Source organism: Protopterus annectens, chromosome 10.part0 (genome assembly GCF_019279795.1).
Source record: "Protopterus annectens isolate FY-2018-M chromosome 10.part0, PAN1.0, whole genome shotgun sequence".
NCBI lineage: Eukaryota > Metazoa > Chordata > Ceratodontiformes > Protopteridae > Protopterus > Protopterus annectens.
The window spans coordinates 654,078,573-654,098,575 of NC_056744.1; the positions used below are offsets into that span (position 1 = coordinate 654,078,573).

Genomic DNA, 20,003 nt, shown 5'->3' on the forward strand with positions numbered 1-20,003 from the left:
TAACATGAAAGACTGAAACAATACTAACTTTGTGAACTCTAATTCTACCCTGACTTAGGTCCATTCCCACCATGGTATTAAAATCCCAAATGACTTGCAGAAATTACACCAAGATGAGCAAAAACCATGCACAATGTGATAAGCAAGACAACACAATGTGCTGCACAACCCGGGTTTCCTATAAGTCTCTATCACCTATGAGATCCCAGTCAGAATACCAAGTAAAAAAAAAGAAGTTATGTTTTACCATAACGTTCCATGTGCATTGTTCATCTCGCCTTTGTTCTTACACATGGGTTCGGAGCCGATCCTCGGCTCCGAGTCGGCCGCATCACAAGCTCTGCATCTAAGAGAAGCTTGAGACTCAGTATGTATCCCATGATCCTCCCTGCTATCCCTCAGATCTAGTTTGCAAGAAACTATTTTGCTCCAATACCAAGTGCGTCTAACGCCTACACAATCACACATCAAACCATGAGAGATTAGAACAACAACACATATATGTGTAAAGATGGAATGTAACCTAGCAATGAAAGGATATTGTAAGTCATTTAGGAATAGACCAATCAAACCCTAGTCATACCAGTTCTTCCAGAACGTGGTGGGGGAAGGAGGGAGGGAATGTAAGAACAAAGGCGAGATGAACAATGCACATGGAACGTTATGCTAAGACATAACTTCTTTACGTGACATTGTTCAATCTCACCGTTTGTTCTTACACACGGGAAGCGTCCCTAGCTCCGTAACCCTGGGTGACTCACAGAAGAACTTCCTGAGCACAGTGGAACCAAAGGAAGTCCTGTCTTTAGAGGCCTTGTCCACCTTATAATGTGTGATAAATGTATGAGGCTTTGCCCACGTTGCTGCTGCACAAATAGTGTCCAACGGTAAGCGAGCCGCATGGGCTAAGGAAGTGGAAATGGCCCTAGTAGAATGAGCCTTAGGCTTGAAAGGAAGTGGTTGATTAGCAGCTGAATGAACAAAATTGATGCACTCCGATAGTCACTTGGATAAGGTACCCTTTCAAACCGGCATGCCCTTCCTACTGTCTGCGAATGACACAAATAGCTGATCAGATTTCCTGCAAGCTTTAGTTCTGTCTAGGTAAAATCTTAGTTGCCTATGTACATCCAGTTTGTGTAACATGTATTCCAATTTATCTGAATGTTTTTTGAAAAATGTAGGGAGTTCTATAGATTGGTTAATATTTAACACCGAACAGACTTTGGGGAGAAACGACGGGTTTGTGCGTAAGGAAACTCTGTCTGGGTGGAAAATCATGTAAGGTGGGTCTCACTGACAAGGCTTGAAGCTCCAAAATTCTTCGAGCGGAGGTAACAGCAATAAGAAAAAGGGTCTTCCATGACAAGAACTTCAGTGGACACGATGAAGCAGGTTCGAAGGGCGCTAGCATAAGCTGGGACAACATCAAGTTTAGGTTCCATGGGAAAACTGGTTCTCGAACGGGTGGGCGAAGGTGGAAAGTACCCTTCATGAAGGCCTTACAAAGCCTGTGGGACATAATAGTGGACCCACCTTCACCTACATGGAAGTTAGATATGGCCGCTAACTGTACTCTTATGGTGGATGTAGAAGCCCCTTCATGAAAAAGAATGGATAAGAATTCCAAAATTTTGTGTATTGGGGCTACCAGAGGATCAATACCGTGATCTGATGACCAACACACAAAGCGCTTCCATTTGCTCCTGTATAGCTTTCTGGTGGAGGCTTTATGAGAAGAAATTAGAATGTGTTGTACTGCAGAGGACAAAAGGTTCGACCTGGCTAAACAGGGAAGTGGAGCAGCCAAGCTGTCAATTTGAGGGATTGAAGGGATGGATGAGGAACTCCCGACGAGCGAGTCAATAGGTCTGGCATTGGGTCCAGAATCCAAGGTTCCTCTATCTGATGGGATCGAAGGAAGGGAAACCAGATCTGTCGAGGCCAGAACGGTGCTATCAGGATGATCGTCCTTTCCAGGTCCCTGGCTTTCTGAAGAAATTTGGGTATCAAAGGAACAGGGGGAAATGCGTACTGGAGACCCGGGGGCCAATCATGCACTAGAGCGTCCCTGGGGACACTCCCCGGAGGGGGAAGTAGGGCAAAGTAGCTTCTGCATTTGGCATTCAAAGGGGATGCAAATAGATTGCAGCAAGGCTGGCCCCATCTGTGGAAAATCTTTTCCGCCACTTGAATTTTCAGGGACCACTCGTGTGGTAACAGCATGGCTCTGCTCAGCCTGTCCGCAATGACGTTGGATGACCCCGGGATGTGCGTTGCTATCAGAAAGCGACCCGTGGATGCAGCACATTGCCAAATTCTCAGGGCCTGTCTGCATAACGGGTAAGACCTGGTTCCCCCTTGTTTATTTACCAGACCACTGACATATTGTCCGTCTGAACTGCTATTGTTCCCAGAGGCAAGGATTTGTGAAAGTGTTGCAACGCCAGAAACACTGCTCTCAACTCCAGGACATTGATGTGCAGATTGTCCTCTGTTTTGGACCATTCTCCTTTGACTGTTGCCCCCTGAAAAAGCCCCCCACCCCATCAGGGAAGCGCCCATGGTTATGGTGGCTGTAGGGCTGGGCAGGACATAGGGGCGACCTATTGTCAGATCTTGACTGTCCAATCCACCATTGAAGATCCCGTTTGCAAGACTCTGTGATCAATATGTTGTGTGATAAAGGGAGTTTCTGGAACGACCACTGCGTGAAGAGCAGCCACTGTAGGACCCTCATGTGCATCCTGCCCAGAGGAACTGCAATAAGAGATGCCGCCATCATGCCTAGGACTTTCAACACTTGGGCGGCAGGGGCTTTTCTGCTCTGTAGGAGAACAGCGATCTGATCCCTGAGAGATGACACCCTTATCAGGGGAAGCTTTATCACCGTTGCTGTTGTATCCAACTCTGCCCCTATAAATGAGACACGCTGTGAGGGTGATGAGGTAGACTTTTCGAAGTTGACTGAGAGTCCTAAATGGGAACAGAGGCTGAGTGTGTAGTCCCTGGCTTGTACAAGACGATGCTCGGTGGTGGCGGTAAGGGGCCAGTCGTCCAGATATGGAAACACCCGGAATCCTAGCCGTCTCAGGTGAGACACTACTACTGCCATGCATTTGGTGAACACCCTGGGGGCTGAGGTGAGACCAAACGGCAGCGCTCGAAATTGGAAATGACTGGCCCCCAGCCGGAAGCGCAGGTATTCTCTGGATGCTCTGGCCATTTTGATGTGGTAGTATGCGTCTTGGAGATCTATCGAGCACATCCAGTCGTCCTTCTGTATAAAGGGAAGGATCGATTGTAGCGTGACCATCCGAAACTTTTCCTTCCTCATGAAGGAGTTGAGTTTGCTGAGATCCAATATTGGTCTCCAGTCCCCTGTCTTTTTTGGAACTAAAAAGAACCTTGAGTAAGTTCCGGATTCTCTCTGGTCCGCCGGGACTGGTTGGATGACTCTTTTTTCAAGCAGCTTTGCAATTTCTAAGGCTGCTGGATCTCGCAGATGGGGTGGAACATCTGGAAATCTCTTTTGTGTGGGGGGAATGGAAATAAAAGGAATACTGTATCCTCTGGTTATTATGCTTTGTACCCAAGAATCTGAGGTAAGGTTTAGCCAGGCCTCTGGGTACAAAGCCATGCGACCCCCGACTGCCTCCAGAGTAGGACAGTCGGGCCTCCACTCAGGAGTGCTGGAAAGGCTTCCCAGGGACAGCATCCCTGTCGCCCTGATGTTGCGGACCTCCTTTGCTGCCTGGGCGGCGTCTTCCATCCCCCCCCCTGCCTCTGGGGGGGGGCATCACTCTGTGTGGCCTGGTAAGATCCCTCAGTCTTACGGAACCACATTTTTCCGCCTCTTTGCCCTTTGGGGTATGGTCTGGTCGGAGCGGAAAAACGGACCCCTACGGCATACAAGGTCTTACCTTCTAGCTCGCACCGAGTGAGAGTCTCCTTTACTTTGGGCCCAGACAAGGTGGCACCATCAAAGGGGGCATTGGCAAAGGAAGACTTAAAGGCTTCCGCAAAGGAGCACAGCCGCATCCAGGATTGTCTACGTAGAGCAATCGCTGAGGCTGCAGCCCTACTCGAACCCTCGGCCGCATACGAGATGAGCCTCATGGACGAGTTGACTATTGAAGTGAGGGTGTTTAGCTGTGCTGTCACTTTGAGACAGCAGCATCTGTGTTACCCTGGAGGGTATCTCCCAGCTCTTTAATGAGATCCCTCTGAAGTCGCGTAAAATGCGTCAGGTAGTTCAGCGAACGGATGGAAAAGGTCGCTGAGCTAAAAACGTGCTTCCCATACCTGTCCATAGTCCTAGAATCCTTATTAGGAGGATGGACAGTGGAAGATGCTTCGGACATTTCCTTTTTCATGGCTGCCGCTACCACCATAGCATCGACTGGGAATCCTTTGGTAAGACAAGTCTTGTCCTGGGGGGCGGTAATGTACTTGTTCGGTCTCCGAGACACTGGTTCCACTGTGTCTGGTGTCTCCCACACCCTTCGAGTTATCAGGTCCATTAGCTCGTCGAAGGGCGGGGTCACCCAGGAGGTAGAAGGTTGAGCCCCAAACGCCTTCAGCAACACCGATTCGTCTTCAGTGGGGGCAAGTGACTGCCAATCACCCCTCTGCCTTAAGATCTCCAGGATGTCAGCAAACGAGACATCCTCAGAGGGGGAACGTGGGGACCCCTCTGCCTCATCCAAATCGGTGTTAGATGTTAGAGATTCCTGCGGGGAATCAATGTGCCTCCTCTTGCACAATCTTTTCCTCGGAACCTCATCAGAGGGGGCATCTGGTGAAGCCTCCGAGGAACAGGGGACACCCTCTGGGGCTAGCTGAGGTGTTGGGACTCTACGCTTGGAGGGGATCGCGGGTACAGAAGTAGAACGAGGCCCTTTAGGGAAAGGAGAAGATGACTCTGATGAAATAGATGTCTTCTCAGACAAGACCTTCCTCATAAGATCGAAAGCCCCCGACCATCGGGCCGAGGATTCCTCCGGATCTGAAGAACCGGGAAGCCTCCCCGACACCAGAACCAGGGGCTCCGACCCAGGGACGGAGCTGAACTTATCTGCACCGAGGCCACGAGGGGAAGTCGGGACCGAAAATTCTGTACGGCTCTCGGCCCCGGAACCAAGGAGAGACCGTCGGCTCTGCGACTCCTCGATAGGCTCCGAAGCTGTCGAAGTCAGCAGTGCCGATCGCACAGTGGAAGGCTTCGGCACAGAGGGTTCCACTATCATCTGTTCATCTTCTCCCGGCTCTGAAGACTGGATAGGTCTCGAAGGAGGATCCGGAGACACAGGGAGGGCTTCCAGTTTCGACACCAATTGGGATGAAACCGCAATTAGCTTGGACAGAGCAGTGTTCTCCATAAGCTTCTGTATGACACAGTCCATGTCAGTTTTAGATAAAGGGGCCAAAGACGGCACCGATCGAAGAATCGACGGTGGAGGCAGCTCCGACACCGGTTCCAAGACCTGGGGTTCGATCAAAGGTAACCATTCGATGCTCGGCCCCGAGGTCTGTGGAACCGGCGAACGAACTCTGGAAGAGGTGCTCGGAGCCGAGGACCTGGGCTCCGACACCCTCGACGTCTTCGACCCCTTTGAAGACCTAGAAGTTTGGTCAGCCTTCTCCAAGGCTTCTAAAAAGTCTGGCTTGATTAAGCCTCTGTCTATCAGCTTCCTGCGCCTCTCCATCATGACCCTTCCACTAAAGGAATGACAGATAGAGCAGTCTTCCTGCAAGTGGAGAGGGCCAAGACAGTAGACGCAGGAAGCATGATTGTCGGTGATGGACATTTTTTGTCCACACTGACACCTCTTAAATCCAGATTTTGCTTTTTCCGACATGTCCAACAACAGATAAACAATTCACACACTATCTACTGTAATAATGTATAATGAATAGAAACAGCACACAAAGTTAAATGCAAATCCAACTAGTAATAACTATCTAATTTACACTACTAACAAACTACTGTCAGAGCCCTGACAGGAAAAGGATAGGCCTAAATACCACATAAAGGCTATATATATATATATATATATATATATATATATATATATATATATATATATATATATATATATAAGTAATAGAAACAGCACTAACTATTGATAGAAAAAAACACACACACACTCTACACTATAATACTATACAGCAATATAACAACTCTTATAAAAAGATGAGAAATAGAAAAAATTTCTACTGGCCCAAGCTCTCTCAACACGATCTTGTTGCAGCGGCAAACTAGATCTGAAGGATAGCAGGGAGGATCATGGGATACATACTGAGTCTTAAGCTTCTCTTAGATGCAGAGCTTGTGATGCGGCCGACTCGGAGCCGAGGATCGGCTCCGAACCCGTGTGTAAGAACAAACGGCGAGATTGAACAATGTCACATTGAAAGTTATGCACTTGCCATAATGATAGATCTGGGTTGTCTGCCGTTATCCATTTCAACATTTGTGTTATCAGATCCAAATGGATCTGATCTTGGCACCTCTCAGAAGCTGTAGATCCAAGGCTTTAACTCCTCTCCTACCTAAAATAACTCAAATTGAGTTTGCCTGCTCATCAACAGAAAATCTGTCACTATCCTGATAGGAGTTTAGCACTCAACCTGGACTAAGAATTGGTCATAAAGAATAACCATCTGAGGCTGTAGTATGACAAGGTCCCTGGTGAGATCCATCATTCAAAGAGGAGCACCAGGTAACAATTTGGAAGGGGGATGGAGGGAGGGATGTTGAACCAGACAAAAACAATACAACCCGGGTCTATCAATTTAACTTTTGTAGCCAATGTTGTCTGTTTTCATCTGATTAAACCATAAGGACACATTCCCAAGCTACCAAACACCTGGGAAGCATCAATGAAGGATATGCCTGAGAATGGCAGAGCCAAAGGATGTACAGGATAAGGACTGTACATCAAGCTGGTAATGAGACACAAATGTGTGGACCATAGACCAAGTTGCTGCAGTACAAATTTTGTCAACAGGAACTTTGTGAATAAAGGCTATCTGTAGTCCTTGCTAAATCAGCCTTGGGTTTCTTGACTAAGACAAACAGTGTACAATCAGAAAACCACCTAGACAGTGTGACCCAAGAAACACTTTGGTCCAGTTTAACTTTATAGAAAGCAACAAACAGTTGATCAGATCTCTTGATTTCTTTACTCCTATGCAGGTATAATCTGAGTTGTCTGTGCAGATTTAATAAATGTAAAGTTTATTCTCCTTTATTAAAAAAATTTGCAAGGAATACTGGTAGAGTGATAGTCTGATTAAGGTTCATTTTGAATGCCACCTTTGGGATGAATGTGGGATTTGTTCTCAAAGATAATTTATCCTTACTGAAGATCAAATAATGGGGTTTACAACAAAGTGCTTGCAGTTTGGAAATTTTCAAGGAAAACTTGTAAATGCCACTAGAAAAAATGGGTTGCAAAAAAAAAAATTTCAAATCCATTGAGGCTACTGGTTCAAAAGGAGCTTGAGTTAAAGTTTGTTGCATGACTGTTCTGTGTTCTGTCCCATGGAGGAACTGGATCCCTTAAAGGAGGTCTCAGTAAAAAGTTCCATTCAGAAAGGCATTTGAATCTTCAGTAAAGCTATGGAGGTTTGATTATGTCCTATGCAAAAACTGGAAATAGCTGCTAACTGAACCTTGACTGTTGAAAAACTGGATCCTTTTTGGAACAAATCTGACAAGTCGTCCAAATGAAGGAAGAGGCGATGAAAAGGGATCTTCTGATCCCAAATAGAAAACCTTTTCCAACTTTTCTTGAATACCAAACCAATTATATCCTTGAATTTCTGAGTCTCTTATTTTCTTTGCCAATGGTTCTAAATATAACACAAATGACAAAAGGGAGAGAGGACACCCCTGCATGGTTCCGACACAGCTTTATCAGGGAGGAAACTTCCCACTTTGAATTTTGTCTCTGATGCCTCATATAGCCTCAAAATTAACTTTTTTACTGTATCAGAATATGTAAATGCTTCCAGTGCCTTATTTATAAAATCCAAGCTTACTCTGTCAAACACTTTTTCCACATCAGTACCCTTCAAAAACAGCAGTATTTTCTTACATTCTGCTTCCCCCAGATCATCACTGTTCCATTAATGTCGGCTTAAAAGTCTGAGTCCAGAGAGACTGCCCAGATGGGTGAGTCAGGAGATCTTTATGGCAATCCAACATCCAGGGTGGACGTTCTAGACGATGCTAGAGAAAGGGGAACCAAACTTGCCAGGGCCAAAATGGAGCAATGAGGATTACCCTGGCCTTGCACCTTCTGGCTTTCAGAATAAATTTCTTTATCATTGGTATGGGGAAAGAGCATAAAGAAGACCTAAGGCCAACTGGACTAGAGCATCTGTCAATAACTGAACATGCTGAGGGATTACGGCAAAGTAACTGCTGCACTTGTATAGGTACAAACCAAAAAGATCATAGCAAAGCTGGACCTAGTGACTGAAATTTTAATTCACTACTGCCTAATTGAGGGACCACTGGAAGAATGGATCTGCTCAGCTTGTCCTCCAGATTACTGGATGTCCCTGAGATATGCACGGCTATGAGAAAGTGACAGGAAGACATCACTGACTGCCACACACTCATGGATTCCCAGCAGAGTAGATATGAGCAGGTTGCCCCTTGCTTGTTGATGTACCAGATTAATGCTATGATGTCTGTCTGATAGAAATCACACTCTCAGGGAGACACTCCTGAAAAGCTTGCAATGCCAGGAGGACCGTTCTCATCTCCAAGATGATGGGAAGACTGGTTTCCATAAGTGACAAAGAACCTTAGACCATCTTCCTTTGAAGTGCCCTCCACCACAGACAAGATGGAAGCATCCATTCACTTTAGCCATTAGAGGAAATGGAGAGAACAGCTGACCTTTCAGAACCACCAAGGTCGTCAATCAGGTGTTAGATGAATTTCAGCATTAAGAGGGTGCGATAACTGGGATCAATGTACTGAAAGGGTCTGCTGAAGAACTTTCATGTGGTATCTCACTAGGGGGAACTAACGTGATCACTGATGCCATCAGCCCTAGCAGCTGGAGAATGAATACTGCAGGAGGAGAGGGGTGTTGGAAAATCTGAAGAATGACATGAAGCAGGGATGATATCCTGGACTCTGGGAGCCTGGCCAGTGGACTGCCTGTATTCAGGTGACAGCCAACGAACTCTAACTGCTTTGTTGGGGTCAACTGACTCTTTAATTAACTGGAATGTCTAATTTCTGAACAAGCTGGAGCAAGAAGTCATGTTGCTGCACCACAAGATCCCTGGTTGCAGCAGTGAGAAGCCAATAGTATAAACATGGGAAAACATGGAACCCTAGCAGTCTGAGATACGCTGCAGCTGTTACCATGCATTAACACCTGAAAGGCTGTGCTAAGACCAAGGAGGAGTACTCTGAACTAGTAGTGATTAGCTCCCGAAAATTGAGAAATCTCCTAGACTGCCTCGCTGTCTTGACTTAACAGTAGGCATCCTGAAGCTCTGCCAAGTACAATCATCCTTCCTCAGAACAGGTAGACTGGACTGAACTGTCACCATCCTGAACTTTGTTTGTTCTGCAAACTGATTGTGGTGACTTAGGTTCAAAATTGGCCTGAGCTACCCTGTCTTTTTTGGAACTAAAAATTACCTGGAAAAAACTCCACATTCTAACTGGTCTGGGATGACAGCCTGGACGACTTTTTCCCAGCAGCTTTTAAAGTTCTGCTGTTGCAGATTCCATCTGACTGCGTGATACAACAGGAATCCTCTTCTTTTTATGATGACTATCATATGTTTCTAGTGTGATGGCCTGCTAGGCTTGAAGGTGCAGTTATAAGCCCCCCCCCCCCAAACTGCTTCCAGAATATGCTTGTCAGGCAGCCCTCAGGAGTGCCGAAAGGATTTCTCGGTCAAAGGACCAATAAATCCTTGATTCTGCAGCCTGCCTCCTCCTCTAGGGCAACGTCCAGTGAAATTTCCACCTCCACCGCCTTGGAATGGTCTGTCTGCAGCAGCATCTTGGTGAAATCCAGGAGATTTTCTGAATAACATCCCCCCGGTTCCTAGAAATGGTCCTCTGAGAAATGGAGAAATGAATTCCAGTGACAGACAGGGTCTTACCACCTTCTTTGCTCCTGGTGAGAGTCTTATTAACCTTTGGTCTGAAGAGTGTTGAACCATCAAAGGGGGTGTTAAGGAAGAACATCCTGAACCTTCCTCAAAGTCAGGCAGTTGCATCCAGGCATGCCGGCAGATGGCTATGACAATGTCTCCTGCTTTAGCCATGCCATCACCTGCATTAAAAGGCAAAAGCATGTATACACTGGACATCAACTGAAGGTAGAAAATTGGGACTCCACTGTTTTCTGGATGGCCATTAGTAAGCTACCCGAGAGGGACTTGGTGAACTCCTCAGTCAGGTGCCTCTGGAATCAAGTCATATGGGCAAAGCAGTTCAGCATTCTAAGTGAAAAGTGACTGATGCATTCATCAGTTTCCAGAATCTGTCCAGTGTCCTTGATTTAGAAGGATGGAAGTTGTTTTCCCTTCTGAAAGTTCCTTTTTTGTGCTTGCCGCTATTACCATTGCATCTACCAGGGGACCATTGTTCCACTGTGTTCTATCATTTGGTGTGACCAAGATCTTGTCCTGTTTCTATGGAACTGGCTGTATCAAATCAGGATGCTTTCATGTCAGTCAGCTACCACATCTTTGAGTGCACCAGCAGACAGAACCACCCAATAAATAGAAGAGCCAGCTCCAAAAGTCTCAAGGAACAAAGACTCCTCAGGGGAGGGTTTATCAGTGGACCAACCCCCCTCACTGTCTCATCCGTTCCAGAATATCACCAATGGTGACATCTTCCAGAAGGGATTGTGGGGACCATTTGCTGTCATCCAAGTCTGTGTCTTCTGTGACTAACTATGGAGAGGAGTCCAAATGTCTCCCCTTTCACATCTGTTTCCAGGGACCTTGTCTCATTGGGACTTCCAGAGAAGGGTCACAATCAGATTGGGAACTCATGTGGTGAGCACTCCTGAGGCTGACTGAAGTGTACTATTCCAATCTACCTGGGTATGTGGAGTCAGAGGCAGTATCCAACAGGGGTTGGCATGGGGCCGCGCATATGGAAGACATCTCTCCTCTTCTTGGTTTAACAAGACTTCTTTCTAATGCCTCAAAAGAAGAGGCAGCAATCAGAGTCAAAGGGACAGCCTTCCGATCTGAATGAGCTATAGGAAGAGCCTCCTCTGCTCCAACTCACCCCAGCTTTGAAGCTGACAATGGAGCTGAACTATTAAAGAAGTTCTTAAAGGAAGAGATGTATCTGAAAGCTTTGGAGTCAACTGCCCCCCCCCCCCCCAAGTGCTGGCACTGAGGCACCAGTTCAGATAATCATCTCGATCCAACAGAATTGGAGTATAAAGAGTAAGGAATACTGTTGGAGTCAAAGTCGACAGGACTATCAGCTTCGACATGGGTGCTCCAATTAGACTTGAACCTGTCAGCATCAGATAAGATGGTTATACAAGAATAGGAGATAATATTGGTGGTGGGGGGAGTAGGACCTGTACCCATTGTGCCTAATTGGGATGGTGTCAGGGGAACTCCAGCTATACTCTGTTGCATATCGTCTACTCAGAGGCGATCTCTGCTTAACATACAAGGCCATGTCAAACCCAGAGCTGGTGGACATGCAACACTTAAAGAAATCCCAATCCCTCAGAGCCACATGCTCCAGGGATCTAAACCTTGTCATCACAATGAACAAAACATGCTGGAGGGATAGGTTCCTGACCCAGACACTCCCCAGACTCTGGAATAGACTGCCCATACATGTCAAGCAGAGCGCCTCTTTAGCCCTCTTCAAAAGGAACTTTGACGATTGGATGGGAGATAGGAAATTCACCCCGGGGATCATGTCAATCGCCCTGCTAGACAGGGGTCCAGGGAAGGAAATATTGTGGGAAGAAATAGCCAGGGAATAGTTATGGCTAGGCTTGTATAGGCCCTAGGGCCGATAGCCTAGTACCAAACTATGAACCTACGAACCTCTAGGTAGATCTGCATCCAGGCAAATCTCCACATCATCCTGTCAATATCTGCAAAGGTAAGGCTCCTCGATGAACAAATGGACCTCAAGGATGATGCCACTGAAGGTGGTCTCAAAGAATGCCTCTCCTGTAAAAATAGAGAATGGAGCTAAGGACTCACTGGCTCCAGAGAAAACATTAGGATGTGTAAGTGAGGGAATCTGAATACTGATTGGGTCTGTTTCTAAACTTTTGGTGCTGGACCTAAGAATTGTAATGGATCCAGTGACTGTTTTCTGGTTTTCTCCGATCTCTTGTCAGGATCATTTTCTTTCTCCATCTCTCTCTCTCTGGGCTTCCCTCTTTTACTTTAGTTTTTGGCTTTAACACTCTAGTTCTGTTGGAGAAGCAGGAGTTGTCATTGGCAAAGACAGTGACTGAGAAATGGCTCCCAAATGGCCAAGGATCAAGCCTTTCAAAACAAACTTGTTCCTGTGCCCTGGTAAGGCACTTGTACCAAAGGAAGGACAAGCATGACGGTCTATATCCAAATGTGTTGCTCCCAGGCATTATACACCAAGAGAATATGGATCCGCAGTGGAATCTTGTGGCTACAGACTAAACGTTTTTTTTAAAGCTTGGAACCTAGTCAGCCATTAGGGATATCTTATTCAACAAATCCAAAAGAACATTAACTCAAAGAAAGGCTAAAGTTAGAAAACTCTCAATACTGACTACAAAGGACAGATCTAGTTAAAAGATTTTTTAGATACTAAAGCTATGGTAATAATAATAATAACAATAACAACAATAATAAAAATACTAAGCTAATTTGTTTTTCTTTTTGCTATCGGGGATGAAATATATGCAAAAAAGGGAACAACAACATGCCAGAAAATAGCACAAAATACAGAAAACCAAGACTTAGCTTGTTTTTTCAGTCAGAGTTCTCATATACATGTCCTTCCAATCAGGCGGCAAATGAAATCGGAGGTATTTTGGGGAAGAGAGGAAATTATGGGTATGGGAGAAATTAAAGCCCTGGATCCACAGCTTCTGAGAGGTGCAGAGGTCAGATCCAATCTGAACAGGCAACCCACAAGTTGAACAGAACAAAAACAGAAAACACTGGATGAAAAGATGAGAACTAAAGGAGTTTCTGTTCAAACAGAGTATCCTACGTCACTCAGGACTTTGAGCTAGAAATCCTGCCCAACTTGGCCACCAAGGGGAGAGGAGAATGACCACAGGCCTTTCCTTTGTAAACTCTACAATGAGAAGACGGACTTGATGGGGATACATACAGAAATCTCCCAGTGCACTCTAGACTGCCCCACTTCAAGAAGATTCTAACAAGGCATGCGACTTCAACTGCAACTCCAAGATGAAACAATATCTACAACTCTGAGAACTTGACAACTCATTCACATCCCTTAGGATAATGATGCCCCTATCTATGACCCAATATCAGATGAGCTTGGTTTCCCTGGCAAAGGAGAACATGAACTCCCCCCACACACACACACACACACACACACTTGTTTCTTTAGGCCTCACATGATGAACTGGCTGTCTGACAGGATAAGGAAAGGTTCCAGACACAGCTGTTTTTTTCAGGGCCTTTATGATAAAGAGCTACCAGCAGCTCCAACTAGTTGTTGTGGAGTCCTCTCTTGAGGGGACCTGCACATTTTCTGTATTGTGATGGAGGCAATGCAGGCTTCATTATCAACAAGCAAAGCAACTGCCATCAAAATCTGTAACAGGTTCAACTGCAGAAAGGGAAGACCCACCAGAAGATTAATATGGGTTGCCCACTGTCACTACAAATCCCAGTGACAAGGCTCAGCCAAGAGAAGCAGGGCCAATAATACAAAGTGGCTCTGATGTCACTGAAATTTTACCCTCCATTACAACACCTGTAAAAGGGACAGGGAAAACTGTGGCTGTCATCAAGCAGTCAAAAGTAGAGTTTGCGCCCTGACTCAGCAATTATGCATCTTCACCTTGTTGGTCAAGTCTGCAAGTTGCTGAACCCTCAACACATGCAAAAACTGTAAGAAATGGTGAGTAGAAAGTGAAACCAACTTAACATTCAAAACTGTGCTTACTAAATGGACACAGCAATCAGTGAGCTCACTGTAAATCATCTAATGCTTACAGGAATACATCTGGCAGCTGTAACTATTAAAATCAAATGCTGAAGCCATCATTTTCCCCCTCTACATAGTAGACAACAGATATGGTCTTACTAACAGAATGGAAGATAATTTTTCACTCTCCCTAAAGGTGCATTAAAAAGACCCCCCCCACACACACACACACACACACACACACACACAAACTACAAAAAGTTTTAAAGATTACTTAAAGTCGATGGTGGGATTATGAAGAGTCTGTAAGCATCCTTATGTGAAGCAGGATGCATGTACACTCAACTCTTAAACACAAACGCACGCGCACACATAAAACTGCATTTGTCATAAGACGCTGATTAAGTTTTGGAAGGGACACACGTGCAATGTACTATTAAGTTGTCTTCCAGCCAAAGATGACATTGGAGGAACACTAAAGGCAGCAGACATTTTAAGATAAAATGCTGTTACTTAAAAAGGTGTCCAATTTATTTATTTTTTAATATCATAATATAATAGCAATAATCAACTTCAGTGTGTGTGTGGCTAATGCAGGTTTACCCATAACTGGTTCACTAATCTCATCATGCTAACTTCACAGCTGTGATCAAATAATGCTAGCCATAGGTAAACCCTGCATTACCCACAACAAGTCACTGATTATTGCTGAATGTACAATTCTGCCCAGATGAAGGACTTCCTCTGAAGAAGGTTCTGAGAGGACTTCTAACTTACAGTAAGCCATATGTACTGCAGTCCATGAAGCACCCACTGTACGGCCACCTGATAAGAGCTAGTCATCCATATTTTGAAACTCCAAAGATTCTTCACCTGGTAAGCTCTGGCCATCACAACCAGTACTACAGTGAAACATCTAGCAGACGACAAAAGTCCAAATAGCAACACCTGTACTATGAGCAATAATGCACAACTACAGTGAACTGAACATGTTTTCCAGTGCACACCCAAAACTTTACATATTCTATCACCTTCCCGAAATACCATGTAGGCAAGTGCAAAATAAAGGAATAATCCAAAACTAAATTATCAAAAGTTGTTTAGGTTCACAAAAGGATGGACATTTTTTCATCATCATTATATAAAGGAAGAGGGAGGAGTAAAACTTCTATCAACAATAAAAGCTCTACAGTCTAAACATGTCCCAAGAGTTGCAGCAAATTTTAGGATTGATCATGGAAATCTTTCGCTGAGAGGATCAGTGCACACCAGAAGGTAGCCTTAAGGAAACCACATTGAGAATTCACTAATCTTTTGCCATGGTTCTCTAAGCTGAAGTTAACTATAAAAACACCCCATGGGCATTCCCAGGCTGAATTTAGGAATGTATGATGGTGGCCATGAGAATCACCCTCATGCACAAGTTCACTAGGACTAGGGACAGCAAGACAGCACGACAATTTGTCTTTGTTGACCAGGAAAATCTGACTGGGCAGAGCCCATTTTCAGCAGAGGCCTGTGGAGAAAAGCTCCATACCAGTACATTAACAAGTGAATTTCAGACAGTTCTCAGAAAAACAACAGTTACATTTCTTATGAACAACCAAACACTTACAAGACAGATATATACAGTACAGTATTTACATCAACAATTACACATCTCTACAGTTCTTGTAGCTCTAAAATCTTGCAGGAAATAAATGTATTGATACTGCAGAAGGGAAAATGTAAAGAAGTTTAGTGTTCTTGCAAACCTTTCTTTACTGAAATGCAAGGAGTTTAATATACGCAACGGAGTAAGTTATAAAATTATTTAGGGAGGAAGATTTCAATATTGTATAGGTTTGTAAAGAGTTCAAGAGACATAATGTATTAAGTTATATAATCATCTAGGAGGGGAGATAATAGAAATGTATGGGAGGATAGTGGTAGTTGCATATGACAGTGAGCGTGGTATTGTATTACTTCCATTTAGGCTGCCTGCTTCAATTTGGTGCATCTAAGTTTATACCTTAGGTATACAGGGGATGCACAAAATGAGGAGAGCAGTGGATGGGGGAGTTAAAAAAAGAGAAAAATGAGAAGTGCTGTTTAAGAGGGGGTGAAAAGGGATGTACTGTTTCCTGTGTAGAAGGGAAAGTTGTTAGGGGTGTAATGATTCAAGTAGAGGAGAGCAAAAAGTTAGTGATAAGCAACGAGAAGTGTGTGCTTTCACTAGAGGTCTGAACCTGGTGACGAACATGAGCATGACCAGGATTGGGTAAGGTGTTAAGATTGATTTTATAGCTTGGGAATTTGTTAGTCATTTTACTTGTGTAGGGAATGTGTTCATGAGGTTAGAGATATAACAGGAGTACACAGTGAGCTCCCCAACTAATAATGTTTTAGTAGTGCTTACTAGAAATTTAGCATGAGAACGAAGGTTCCCTGTGGAGATACTGGGCAATAATATGCTTTTTAATGTAGGGCACTGTTCAAGATAACATATCGGTTTGTAAGCCATAACTAGGTGAGAGTATGTTATGTAGTTCTTAAGCTCTAGCCAGTTTAGTTATTTTAATGCTTGGCAGTTGTGAGTTCGGTGTGCAGTGTTGTAGCAAATTTAGCTACTTTATTGTAACAGGAGGCTAGTTTGTATTTTAGTGTAGAATTTAGGTTTGTAGGGATAGGTGAGGCATATAACAGAGGTGAAAGCAAACAGGATGAGGTTACATATTTTCTTGCTGGTCTGTAAGGTACTGCTTTGCCCTATTACAATGCCCAATAATATATATATGTATTTTAGTATTTGCAGATATAACTAAGAAAGACTGTTTCTGATGGAGATAATGTTTTGGGGTGAAGAGAATCATTTTTGTTTTATTGGGATTAAGGAGTAGGTTTGAATTTTTCAGCCAGGTTTCGATTGAAAAGAAAGAAATTTGAGTGATATCTTGTAGTCTGGATATTGTGGGGAGATGTACACATTAAACATTAATCACCTGTGCACTGTACTATATTTACTTGGTCCATTTTAGTGTAAAGCTTGTTTATAAAATATTAACGAGTAGGGGTTCTAGTACAGAACCCCAAGAGACACCTATGGTTAACTGGAAAAGAGGGTCTAATGTGATATTACTGCTTGCTGCCTTCCAGATAGATAACTAAGGAACCATTTAAGAGAGGCTTGAGAAAGACCTATAGATGAGAGTTCATGGAGTAAATGTTGGTGTGATACAGTGTAGAAAGCTTTGAGTAAGTCTAGTAACACACATGACATAATGTTACCATTGTTCCTATATTGGTTTATAGTGCTGATGAAGTGAAGGATTGTGGTCATTATTCTGTGCTGTGGTCTGAAACCATGCTGTGAATTTAGGTGATGCACAACCTGAGTATGAATACATTTTTCAAGTACTTTTGATGGGGGCAGGATTGCAATGGGAATGTAGTTATTAACTTCTGTAGATGCGCCATCTTTGTGTAATGGTATAGTTAAAGATTTTTTCCAGATGCAAGGAATGTTTATCAATACAGAGACCAGAAAAGCAATTGCATCTGCAGCCATTTTTAAGTAGTCTGAGAGAAGCTGGTCAGCTGCGAAGGTGGTTAGATTTAGTTTATGTAGGAATTTTTTTAATGGTGGTGGTAGGTACTAGGCTGAAGTCAAATAGCTGAAGATATTTGGCAGAGGCTGCAGGTACTGAGAGGGCAGTGCAAGTATTAATATTTGCGAGGGTCAATGTAGTCTGTAAAACAGTTGTTAAACTGTGTGGAAATTGAATCAGTAGTATTGTTGGGTGTATGGGTGGGGGTGGTAATTTGGCCAGGATGTCTAGAAGAGTTTTGGGTTATTTTAATGTTTATTTTGGAGGATGTTTTAATATGTTTGCTTGTCATGTTTTATTTGGTCTTTTGTCATATTCCTTAATTGCCTGAAAAGTTGAAATGTATTTTGGGTTCTATGTTTGAGCCTCTCTTTGTGGGCTTTGTCATGCTGCAGCATTACTTTAAGTTTCCTTTGTTAGCCATGGTGCAGGATTGAATTTGACCCTTTTAGTACAAAGTGGGAAAAGGTTATTGAGAACTTTTAGGACTATCTCATTGAAGTGTGCGACAGCATAGCCTAAGGGCACAAATTTTAGCATTTTCCAGTTATATTCTGTTAAGGATTTGATAAAAGTAGGTCTGTCAAAGTATGAGTTATAAACTTGGTTGTAAATTATAGGTTTATCTTGGATATTGCAACTTCAGAAAGCATAACTAGGTTGATGGTTACTTAGGCTTTCTGGAAGAGTACTAGCTGCCCTAATTTTTGTTGAGTCTATTAGTAAGAATACAGTCTAAGACTGATAGCCTACCAGTATTTTTGTGGACTCTAGTAACTTATGTAATTAACTGTGTAAAGCCGTACATGTTTATGGAAATCAGATGGGATGTAGATATTGATAAGCTGCTAGTCTATGCTTAGGTCTCTTAGTATTATTGTTTCATGATATATATGGTGGGATATCCAGTATAAGACATTTCCAACAGTGGTAATGTTTTTACCCAGTGGGATATATACGGCTGCTAAACAAGTGTTTTCCTATTATTAATTTTGAGGTGTGATGTAAGTAGTTCTATAGTATTAAACTGAAGTATCTCCTGTGCCTATGTGGTTATGTTTAGAGAATTCTTGTAGATGATGGCAATTCCACCTGCCCACTTATTTGTCATGTCAAACCTAATTACACTGAAATCAAGTAGGATAATTTCATTGTCATTTATATCTTTTTTTCAGCCAGGTTTCTGCAGCTATGATTCCATCTGGGGAATATGTGTTAATACAAACATGTATGTCCTGGTTTATATTGGATATGCTTCCAAGAATGATATTTAGGAGGAGAAGGCTGGAAATGGAGGATGGAAGAGGAAAAGAGAATAGTACATTTAATACTGTGTTGTTAGTGTGGGGTCAGAGTTTGAGTGAATGTCTCCATTGATTTTCTGGGTTAACATTTTATGAAGGAAAGTATGCAGCCAAATGCATTTATGCTTTAGTTTTATTGGATTTCATATTGTAACATACTTAGATTTATGACACCTGTAACTTAAAAAATCTAAAAAAGTTTGCTGGAACAGTGTGGGTGCTGTAGTGATTGACAGACTTGGTAACTGTTGGTGTTGAGTGTGTGGATTTGTGAAAGTATTAATTATAGTTATTTGGGAGGTGTGGCAGTTGGTAAAATGTGCCAACATGCAGAGGAAGCACAACAGTAGGATCTGAGTCAGAGTGACTTTCTATGACATGAAAGTTAGGTTTTGCAGAAGATATTAGTTTGCACTGTAAATATTACTAGGCAAGAGTAGTTATAGTTACAGCAATACAACTTTTAAAAGGACATGCTGGGTTGCAGCACTTTAAGTAAATGAATCAGAGATGCTGATTGTAGGGCAACTGCGATTGGGTTATGTTCTAAATGTTTTGATGCAGAGACAAGTTGGGAGAAGTGTAGGGGTGGAGTTGGGATAGTTTAAATGTAGAGTAAAAGGGGGTGGGGGGAACTGGGGGAACAGACTGAGCACAAATGAAGTAAAGGCGAATGGAACAGGGTCCAGCCACTGAATTCAGCAATGCAACAGTGTTGAGAAAAACAACCAGTAAACTTTGGCTATAGCATAAGGCAAGAAAGTTTCCAGAGATGGCTAACTGTATGAGTTGAACAGTGTAAAACAGAAGCTGAGAGGGGGAAATGAGAATTACAGGGAGCAGTATATGCAAGCCCAGGAAAACTAAGAACAGACTTACATGATCAGTTAAGCATTTAGTATATTAGCTACAAGATACTGCAGTAAAGAAAGAAAAGGAGGACGGTGTAGTCTGAAA

General features: G+C 43.5%; 1 protein-coding gene across 1 annotated transcript in view; it reads right to left on the bottom strand.

The window, feature by feature from the left end:
• The window catches only part of USP24 (ubiquitin specific peptidase 24), a 4,679,666-nt gene that overhangs the window by 478,338 nt on the left and 4,181,325 nt on the right, over window positions 1-20,003 (bottom strand). The gene's annotated exons all lie outside the window — the stretch shown is intronic.